Source organism: Triticum urartu, chromosome 3 (genome assembly GCF_003073215.2).
Source record: "Triticum urartu cultivar G1812 chromosome 3, Tu2.1, whole genome shotgun sequence".
Classification (NCBI taxonomy): domain Eukaryota; kingdom Viridiplantae; phylum Streptophyta; class Magnoliopsida; order Poales; family Poaceae; genus Triticum; species Triticum urartu.
The window spans coordinates 347,904,047-347,915,037 of NC_053024.1; positions in this window are offsets into that span (position 1 = coordinate 347,904,047).

Genomic DNA, 10,991 nt, shown 5'->3' on the forward strand with positions numbered 1-10,991 from the left:
CACCCCGCTTATATTGGCTGTACAACCAGTGACACAAAATGTAGGACCGACTCCAGCAGACTGTAACCTTACTTCACTGGCCACACCACGGGCCCCACCACACAAGACCTGCACTCCAGCAAAAGGTAAGTCGATTTCAGTTGCCATAGCTCCAGCCGTACCACAGAAAAATCCCACTCTAGCAAAAAGTACAGCAAGTCCACCGGCCGAAGACCTGTCCCAACTGCAGAGACAGCCAATTCCTGCAGATTGGAACCACATTCTAGTTACTCCCAGTTTAAAAGACAATGCTTTCAATGTTGTTAGGGACTACGTGCATATATTCCCATCATGGGAAGATTATAGTGAAGACAAACACCATTTTCACATCTTCCTGTCCCAGTTATGTGTAAGTGCTATTATTCATGGTGATTATTTTCCTGTTTTCTGCTGATTGAACACATCAATGATTTAGATTACATTGTTGTAAGTAGGCGAGGGTCAATCTGGATAGTCATGATGAGAAAAAGCTTGCTTGCGCTTTTCAAGGAAGCATTGTAGCAGTATCGGTGTTACCTGAGGAAATCACACTTTGATGGCAAGTCTATAAACGAATTTCCAGTGAAGTCTCCTATGCTAAATTTAGAAGATATTGAATGGAAAAACCTTGTTACGCACTGGTCTCTTTCCCGGGATGAGGTACTGTCTATGATATCACATGACAATTTGAACTTCTACTTTTCCGCATGTGCCTTATGGAACTTTTTTGCAGGAAATCTGCTCGAAGAAGAATTCCGGTTTGAAAAGAACGACCTGATATCAGAAATATGCTGCCCACTGCTTTGCTCTTATTAGTACCTGTTGTCTTGTATCACTGTACTTGCATACATACCTGTTTCATTATGTGCTAGCAGTTTGCATGATAGCTTGCTTATCAATTGTTAGCTCCAAATTATCTGATCTGTATGAATGGTTACATTAGTGTAGAATATATCCAATGCCAACAAATTTTTTTAGCTCTGCGTTGTTCTTGTAAGTACCTGTTGTCCTTTATCAATGTACTTATATTGACGGGTAGTTGTTCATGTACCATCACTCTGCAGCTTATTTTCCTTTGCCCTCCATTTTCTACACATCATATCTATATTTACTCCTGCCATAAGGTTGGATAACACCGTTGGTACTGCAGAAGTTTAGCTCTGCATTGCTCTTGGTTGTACCTTTTTCCTGTATCGATGTACTTACATTTATAGCTACTTAATTATGTAGCATCACTCTTCATCTTATCTTAAATATTCTCCATTTTTTCTTATATTATCACATCTATATTTACTCTTAAAAAAATGCAGAATAAAGGCAATGCTTATCAAGAAGATTCTGTGGTAAACTTCTTGAATCCCCCCCCCATCAGCATGGACAAGAGCTTTATAGAGCCTGTCTTCACCAATAATGTAAGTTTTTCCTTCTCAAGACTTCAAACTTTGTTGTGTACATTTGGTTAGGCATGACTGCAACGGCTGTTTATATTTGCAGTTTGCATCAAACTGCATGTTTAAATTTTATTATGTAGTTCATAAACAAAAGTTTGTCCTTCTCACTTTAAGTTTTCAGTTGTATAACCAAGTTCCTTCTTCAGACCATGTAAATTAAACTATACAGAGTAAGTGATATTCTTTCGCACTGCATCTTTGCTTCTGTTCTTGATCCATAATCCAGTGGTGTGGTGAACCTACTTGTCGGTGTTCTAGGAACGGGGGTCCCTAGACTTGCCTGCCTGCGGCCCACGGTGTGGCTCTGCGAGCGTTCTACCAACAAGCATTCAAGACCCTCAGGAGGGGCCAAGCCTCGCGAGGCAGACGACACAAGACTTCCTCAGGAGCGGCCTCACCAGGCTGGCTCGCGAGGGGTGGACCGATCAAGACAAGGCAAACCTCGCGAGGTTCCAGTGACGTGAGCCATGATGACCAAGGCCAGGCGGGTGCCAGCGTGCAGTGTCCTTGTTTCCTCTTTGGTTCTAAGGAGGCAAGCACAAGCGAGGAGTTCCAAGGCGTCAAGAAAAGGTTTCCATATCGGTGCAATGAGACCAAGAACAGCAGGACGGCAGGACGGAGGTCACCGTGGAGCCCAAGACGGCATCACCGCCAGAGCCTTTGGCAAGCGAAGACCACCTTTTGTCAGGATAACTTGTACTAGTTGTCCCCTTTCAAAATTGGCCGTTCTTGGCTCCCTTCCCGCTCAATATTTGGGGAGAGGACCAGGGCCTCTATAAATAGGACTAGCCACAACGTTAAGGAGGAGAAGGAGATCGACCCGAACAACCACAAGTTCACCAAGCACAAGAACACCACTCCTCAAGAGGCGGTTCTTCCCCTTATACTGTTCATCATCAGCCCAAGAGACAATCCACCACCACCACACTGGAGTATGGAATTACACCGCAACGGCTAGCCTTAGAAATCATGAAGTGTGTGAGGGCGTGATCGGCGAGGGAGAGATCTTCGCGCGCACACTAGTGTTTGAACTTTAAGGATTTTGCCGGAACACGAAATCTAACATTTGGCGCGCCAGGTAGGGGTGCGTCGGAGCCTCTCTCACGCTAGTCGATTCACCGACACTTCGCCATTCGAATGACCGGTGACTCAAGGACCAACGCCGATCGCTGGCCAGCCTGGCCAGCCCGGGCGGCGCCACCTGCCCAGGAAGACCTCAACCCTGCGCTCCAGGCGACATGAGCGCCACCTGATGCTGCGGGGCACGGGCAACGCTTCCAGATGCCGTCCACCCTCACCCCACGACAGGTGCGAGCTGCTGCAAGGGCCGCAAGCCACGCCACAGAGACGGCGCCGCACACCCGGAGGGAGCAGGCAAACATGTGGGCTGCACTCACGGTGGCACGGGAGCTGTTGCGGTGCCGGATGGTCGAGAGCGGCCAGGATGCGTGATACGTCTCCAACGTATCTATAATTTTTGATTGCTCCATGCTATATTATCTACTGTTTTAGACATTATTGGGCTTTATTTTCCACTTTTATATTATTTTTAGGACTAACCTATTAACCGGAGGCCAAACCCAGAATTGTTGTTTTTTGCCTGTTTTAGGGTTTCGAAGAAAAGGAATATCAAACGGAGTCCAAACGGAATGAAACCTTCGGAAACGTGATTTTCTCATCAGATAAGATCAAGGAGACTTGGACCCTCTGTCAAGAAAGCCACGAGGTGCTCACGAGGAGAGGGGCACCCCCTAGGGCACGCCCCCTGCCTCGTGGGCCCCTCGAAGCTCCACCGACGTACTTCTTCCACATTTATATATCCACGTACCCCCAAACAATCGGGGGCGGAGCCAAAAACCTAATTCCACCGCCGCAACTTTCTATATCCACGAGATCCCATCTTGGGGCCTCTTCCGGGGCTCCACCGGAGGAGGCATCGATCATGGAGGGCTTCTACATCATCATCCAAGCCCCTCCGATGAAGTGTGAGTAGTTTACTTCAGACCTACGGGTCCATAGCTAGTAGCTAGATGGCTTCTTCTCTCTTTTTGGATCTCAATATAATGTTCTCCCCCTCTCTCGTGGAGATCTATTCGATGTAATCTTCTTTTTGCGGTGTGTTTGTTGAGACCGATGAATTGTGGGTTTATGATCAAGTTTATCTATGAATAATATTTGAATCTTTGCTGAATTCTTTTATGTATGATTGGTTATCTTTGCAAGTCTCTTCGAATTATCAGTTTGGTTTGGCCTACTAGATTGGTTGTTCTTGCCATGGGAGAAGTGCTTAGCTTTGGGTTCAATCTTGCGGTGTCCTTTCCCAGTGACAGAAGGGGCAGCAAGGCACGTATTGTATTGTTGCCATCGAGGATAACAAGATGGGGTTTTTATCATATTGCATGAAACTATCCCTCTACATCATGTCATCTTGCTTAAGGCGTTACTCTATTTTTAGCTTAATACTCTAGATGCATGCTGGATAGCGGTCGATGAGTGAAGTAATAGTAGTAGATGCAGAATCATTTCGGTCTACTTGTCTCGGACGTGATGCCTATATACATGATCATACCTCGATATTCTCATAACTATGCTCAATTCTGTCAATTGCTCAACAGTAATTTGTTCACCCACTGTAGAATAATTATGCTCTTGAGAGAAGACACTAATGAAACCTATGGCCCCCGGGTCTCTTTCTCATCATATCAATCTCCATCACTTTACTATTGCTTTGCTTTTACTTTGCTTTTACTTTATTTACTTTGCATCTCTATACCAAAAATACCAAAAAAAAATAATTTACCATCTCTATCAGATCTCACTTTCATAAGTGACCGTGAAGGGATTGATAACCCCTAAGCGCGTTGGTTGCGTTGACCTATTGTTTTTGTGTAGGTACGAGGGACTCGAGCGTAGCCTCCTACTGGATTGATACCTTGGTTCTCAAAAACTGAGGGAAATACTTACGCTACTTTGCTGCATCATCCCTTCCTCTTCGGGGAAATCCAACGCAGTGCTCAAGAGGTAGCAAGAAGAATTTCTGGCGCCGTTGCCGGGGAGTCTGCGCAAAAGTCAACATACCAAGTACCCATCACAATCCCTATCTCCCGCATTACATTATTGGCCATGTGCTTCTTGTTTTCCTGTCCCCCACTTCACCCTTGCCGTTTTATTGGCCCTCTCTCTCTCTCTATCCTCCCTCTCTATTTTCCTCTTTTGCCCGTTTGCTCTTTGTTTGCTCGTGTGTTGGATTGCTTGTTTGTCGTGATGGCTCAAGATAATACTAAATTGTGTGACTTCACCAATACCAACAATAATGATTTCCTTAGCACTCCGATTGCTCCTCTTACCGATGCTGAATCTTGTGAAATTAATACCGCTTTGTAGAATCTTGTCATGAAAGATCCGTTCTCCGTCCTTCCTAGTGAAGATGTCACTACACATCTTAATAGCTTTGTTGATTTGTGTGACATGCAAAAGAAAAAAGATGTCGATAATGATATTGTTAAATTGAAGCTATTTCCTTTTTCACTTAGAGATCGTGCTAAAGCTTGGTTCTCGTCTTTGCCTAAAAATAGTATTGATTCATGGAACAAGTGCAAAGATGCGTTCATCTCTAAGTATTTTCCTCCCGCTAAGATCATCTCTCTTAGAAACGATATTATGAATTTTAAACAACTTGATCATGAACATGTTGCACAAGCTTGGGAGAGAATGAAATTAATGATACATAATTGCCCTACTCATGGTTTGAATTTGTGGATGATTATACAAAAAATTTATGCCGGATTGAATTTTGCTTCTAGAAATCTTTTAGATTCGGCCGCGGGAGGCACTTTTATGGAAATCACTTTAGGAGAAGCTACTAAACTCCTAGATAATATTATGGTTAATTATTCTCAATGGCATACTGAAAGATATACTAAAAAGGTGCATGCGATAGAAGAAATTGATGTTTTGAGTGGAAAGATGGATGAACTTATGAAATTATTTGCTAATAAGAGTGTTTCTTCTGATCCTAATGATGTGCCCTTGTCTACTTTGATTGAGAATAGTAATGAATCTATGGATGTGAATTTTGTTGTTAGGAACAATTTTGGTAACAAGGCGTATATTTCAATCCTAGGCCTTATCCTAGTAATCCCTCTAATAATTATGGTAATTCCTACAACAATTCTTATGGAAATTATAATAAGATGCCCTCTGATTTTGAATCTAATATTAAAGAATTTATTTTTTCGCAAAATAATTTTAATGCTATGATTGAAGAAAAATTGCTTAAGATTGATGATTTGGCTAGGAACGTTGATAGAATTTCTCTTGATATTGATTCTTTGAAACTTAGATCTATTCCACCTAAGCATGATATCAATGAGTCTCTCAAAGCCATGAGAATTTCCATTGATGAGTGCAAAGAAAGAACCGCTAGGATGCGTGCTAAGAAATATGGCTTTATAAAAGCGTGTTCTTCTACTTCCTATGAAAATAATGATGAAGATCTAAAAGTTATTGATGTGTCCCCTATTAAATCTTTATTTTGAAATATGAATCTTGATAATGATGGGACTGAATATGATCCACCTTTACCTAGAAAGCGTTCTAAGAATTCGGAATTTGTTGATCTTGATGCTAAATTTGATAAAAGTGGGATTGAAGAAATTAAAACTCTAGATGTTGCTAAACCCACTATTATGGATTTCAAGGAATTTAACTATTGAAATTGCTCTTTGATTGATTGTATTTCCTTGTTTGCAATCCGTGCTAAAATCTCCTCACGCTTATAGTCAAAATAAAGCGTTTACTAAACATATCGTTGATGCCTTGATACAATCTTATGAAGAAAAACTTGAATTGGAAGTTTCTATCCATAGAAAACTTTATGATGAGTGGGAACCAACTATTAAAATTAAAATTAAAAATTATGAGTTTTATGCTTTGTGTGATTTGGGTGCTAGTGTCTCTACTATTCCCAAAACTTTGTGTGATTTACTAGATTTCCGTGATTTTGATGATTGCTCTCTAAACATGCATCTTGCGGATTCCACTATTAAGAAACCTATGGGAAGAATTAATGATGTTCTTATTGTTGCTAATAGGAATTATGTGCCCGTAGATTTTATCGTTCTTGATATAGATTGCAATCCTTCATGGCCTATTATTCTTGGTAGACCTTTCCTTAGAACGGTTGGTGCAATTATTGATATGAAGGAAGGGAATATTAGATTTCAATTTCCATTAAAAAAGGGCATGGAACACTTCCCTAGAAATAAAATAAAATTACAATATGATTCTATCATGAGAGCCACTTATGGATTGCCTACCAAAGATGGCAATACCTAGATCTATTCTTGCTTGTTATGCCTAGCTAGGGGCGTTAAACGATAGCGCTTGTTGGCAGGCAACCCAATTTTATTTTTATTCCTTGCTTTTTGCTCCTGTTTAGTAATAAATAAATTATCGCCTCTGTTTTGGTTGTGTTTAATTAGTGTTTGTGCCAAGTAGAACCGTTGGGAAGACTTGGGGAAAGTCTTGTTGAACTTGCTGTAAAAAACAGAAACTTTAGCGCTCACGAGAACTGCTGTCATTTTTAATTGGAAAGTGATATTTAGTTAATTCTTTTTGAAGATGATTAATAGATAAATTCCTCACGTCCATAAATTTATTTTAGAATTTTTGGGGTTCCATATCTTGCTCTAGCTACAGATTACTACAGACTGTTCTGTTTTCGACAGATTCTGTTTTTGTGTGTTGTTTGCTCATTTTGATGAATCTATGGCTAGTAAAATAGTTAATAATCCATATAGGAAGTTGGAATACAGTAGGTATAACACCCATATAAATAAAGAATGAGTTCATTACAGTACCTTGAAGTGGTATTTTGTTTTCTTTCGCTAACGGAGATCACGAGTTTTCTACCTTAAGTTTTGTGTTGTGAAGTTTTCAAGTTTTGGGTATAGATTTGATGGATTATGGAACAAGGAGTGGCAAGAGCCTAATCTTGGGGATGCGCATGGCACCCCCAAGATAATATAAGGACACCTAAAAGCCAAAGCTTGGGGATGCCCCGCAAGGCATCCCCTCTTTCGTCTACTTCTATCGGTTACTTTACTTGGAGCTATATTTTTATTCATCACATGATATGTGTTTTGCTTGGAGCATCTTTTATGATTTGAGTCTTTGCTTATTAGTTTACCACAATCATCCTTGCTGTACACACCTTTTGAGAGAGCCATACATGATTTGGAATTTGATAGAATACTCTATGTACTTCTTATATCTTTTGAGCTTTATAGTTTTGCTCTAGTGCTGCACTTATATCTTTTAGAGAACGGTGGTGGATTTGTTTTATAGAAACTATTGATATCTCATGCTTCACTTAGATTATTTTGAGAGTCTTAATAGCATGGTAATTTTCTTAAAATCCTAATATGCTTGGTATGCAAGATTAATAATAAAACTTCCATATGAGTGTGTTGAATACTAAGAAGAAATTGATGCTTGATAATTGTTTTGAGATATGAGGATGGTGATATTAGAGTCATGCTAGTTGAGTAGTTGTGGATTTTAGAAATGGTTGTGTTAAAGTTTTTGATTCCCGTGCACATATGGTGAACCGTTATGTGATGAAGTCGATTGTCTTCCTTATGAGTGGCGGTCGGGGACGAGCGATGGCCTTTTCCTACCAATCTATCCCCCTAGGAGCATGCGAGTAATATTTTGCTTTGATAACTTCTAGATTTTTGCAATAAGTATATGAGTTCTTTATGACTAATGTTGAGTCCATGGATTATACGCAATTTCCTTCCTTCCACCATTGCTAGCCTCTCTAATACCGCGCACTTTTCGCCGGTATCATACACCCACCAAATACCTTCCTCAAAACAGCCACCATACCTTCCTATCATGGCATTTCCATAGCCATTCCGAGATATATTGCCATGCAACTTTCCACCATTCCGTTCATTATGACACGCTCTATCATTATCATATTGCTAGCATGATCATGTAGTTGACATCGTATTTGTGGCAAAGCCACCGTTCATAATTATTTCATACATGTCACTCTTGATTCATTGCACATCCCGGTAGACCGCCGGAGGCATTCATATAGAGTCATATTTTCTTCAAAGAATCGAGTTGTAATTCATGAGTTGTAAGTAAATAAAAGTGTGATGATCATCATTATTAAAGCATTGTCCTAGTGAGGAAAGGATGATGGAGACTATGATTCCCCCACAAGTCGGGATGAGACTCCGGACGAAAAAAATAGGCCATAAAAAAAGGAGAAAGGACCAAATAAAAAAATAAAAAAAAGTGAGAAAAAGAGAGAAGGGACAATGTTACTATCCTTTTACCACACTTTGCTTCAAAGTAGCACCATGATCTTCATGATAGAGAGTCTCTCATTATGTCACTTTCATATACTAGTGGGAATTTTTCATTATAGAACATCGCTTGTATATTCCAATGATGGGCTTCCTCAAAATGCCCTAGGTCTTCGTGAGCAAGCGAGTTGGATGCACACCCACTTAGTTTCTTTTGAGCTTTCATATACTTATAGCTCTAGTGCATCCGTTGCATGGCAATCCCTACTCACTCACATTGATATCTATTGATGGGCATCTCCATAGCCCGTTGATACGCCTAGTTGATGTGAGACTATCTTCTCCCTTTTTGTCTTCTCCACAACCACCATTCTATTGCACCTATAGTGCTATATCCATGGCTCACGCTCATGTATTGCGTGAAGATGGAAAAAGTTTTGAAAATGTCAAAAGTATGAAACAATTGCTTGGCTTGTCATCGGGGTTGTGCATGATTTAAATACTTTGTGTGGTGAAGATAGAACATAGCCAGACTATATGATTTTGTAGGGATAGCTTTCTTTGGCCATGATATTTTGAGAAGACCTAATTGCTTTGTTAGTATGCTTGAAGTATTATTATTTTTATATCAATATGAACTTTTGTCTTGAATCTTTTGAATCTGAATATTCATACCACAATTACAAAGATTTACATTGAAATTATGCCAAGTAGCACTCCGCATCAAAAATTCTATTTTTATCATTTACCTACTCGAGGACGAGCAGGAATTATGCTTGGGGATGCTTGATACATGTCCAACGTATCTATAATTTTTGATTGCTCCATGCTATATTATCTACTGTTTTAGACATTATTGGGCTTTATTTTCCACTTTTATATTATTTTTGGGACTAACCTATTAACCGGAGGCCCAGCCCAGAATTGCTGTTTTTTGCCTGTTTTAGGGTTTCGAAGAAAAGGAGTATCAAACGGAGTCCAAACGGAATGCAACCTTCGGAAACGTGATTTTCTCATCAGATAAGATCCAGGAGACTTGGACCCTCCGTCAAGAAAGCCACGAGGTGCTCATGAGGGTATGGGGGCGCCCCCCTAGGGCGTGCCCCCTACCTCGTGGGCCCCTCGAAGCTCCACCTATATACTTCTTCCTCCTATATATATCCACGTACCCCCAAACGATCGGGGACGGAGCCAAAAACCTAATTCCACCGCTGCAACTTTCTGTATCCACGAGATCCCATCTTGGGGCCTGTTCCAGAGCTCCGCCGGAGGAGGCATCTATCACGGAAGGCTTCTACATCATCATCCAATCCCCTCCGATGAAGTGTGAGTAGTTTACTTCAGACCTACGGGTCCATAGCTAGTAGCTAGGTGGCTTCTTCTCTCTTTTTGGATCTCAATACAATGTTCTCCCCCTCTCTTGTGGAGATCTATTCGATGTAATCTTCTTTTTGCGGTGTGTTTGTTGAGACCGATGAATTGTGGGTTTATGATCAAGTCTATCTATGAATAATATTTGAATCTTTGATGACTTATTTTATGTATGATTGGTTATCTTTGCAAGTCTCTTCGAGTTATCAGTTTAGTTTGGCCTACTAGATTGGTTGTTCTTGCCATGGGAGAAGTGCTTAGCTTTGGGTTCAATCTTGCGGTGTCCTTTCCCATTGACAGAAGGGGCAGCAAGGCACGTATTGTATTGTTGCCATCGAGGATAACAAAATGGGGTTTTTATCATATTGCATGGAACTATCCCTCTACATGATGTCATCTTGCTTAAGGTGTTACTCTGTTTTTAACTTAATACTCTAGATGCATGCTGGATAGCGGTCGATGAGTGGAGTAATAGTAGTAGATGCAGAATTGTTTTGGTCTACTTGTCTCGGACGTGATGCCTATATACATGATCACACCTAGATATTCTCATAATTATGCTCAATTCTGTCAATTGCTCAATAGTAATTTCTTCACCCACCATAGAATACTTATGCTCTTGAGAGAAGCCACTAGTGAAACCTATGGCCCCCGGATCTCTTTCTCATCATGTCAATCTCCATCACTTTACTATTGCTTTGCTTTTACTTTATTTACTTTGCATCGCTATACCAAAAATACCAAAAAACTATTATTTATCATCTCTATCAGATCTCACTTTCATAAGTGACCGTGAAGGGATTGACAATCCCTAAGCGCGTTGGTTGCG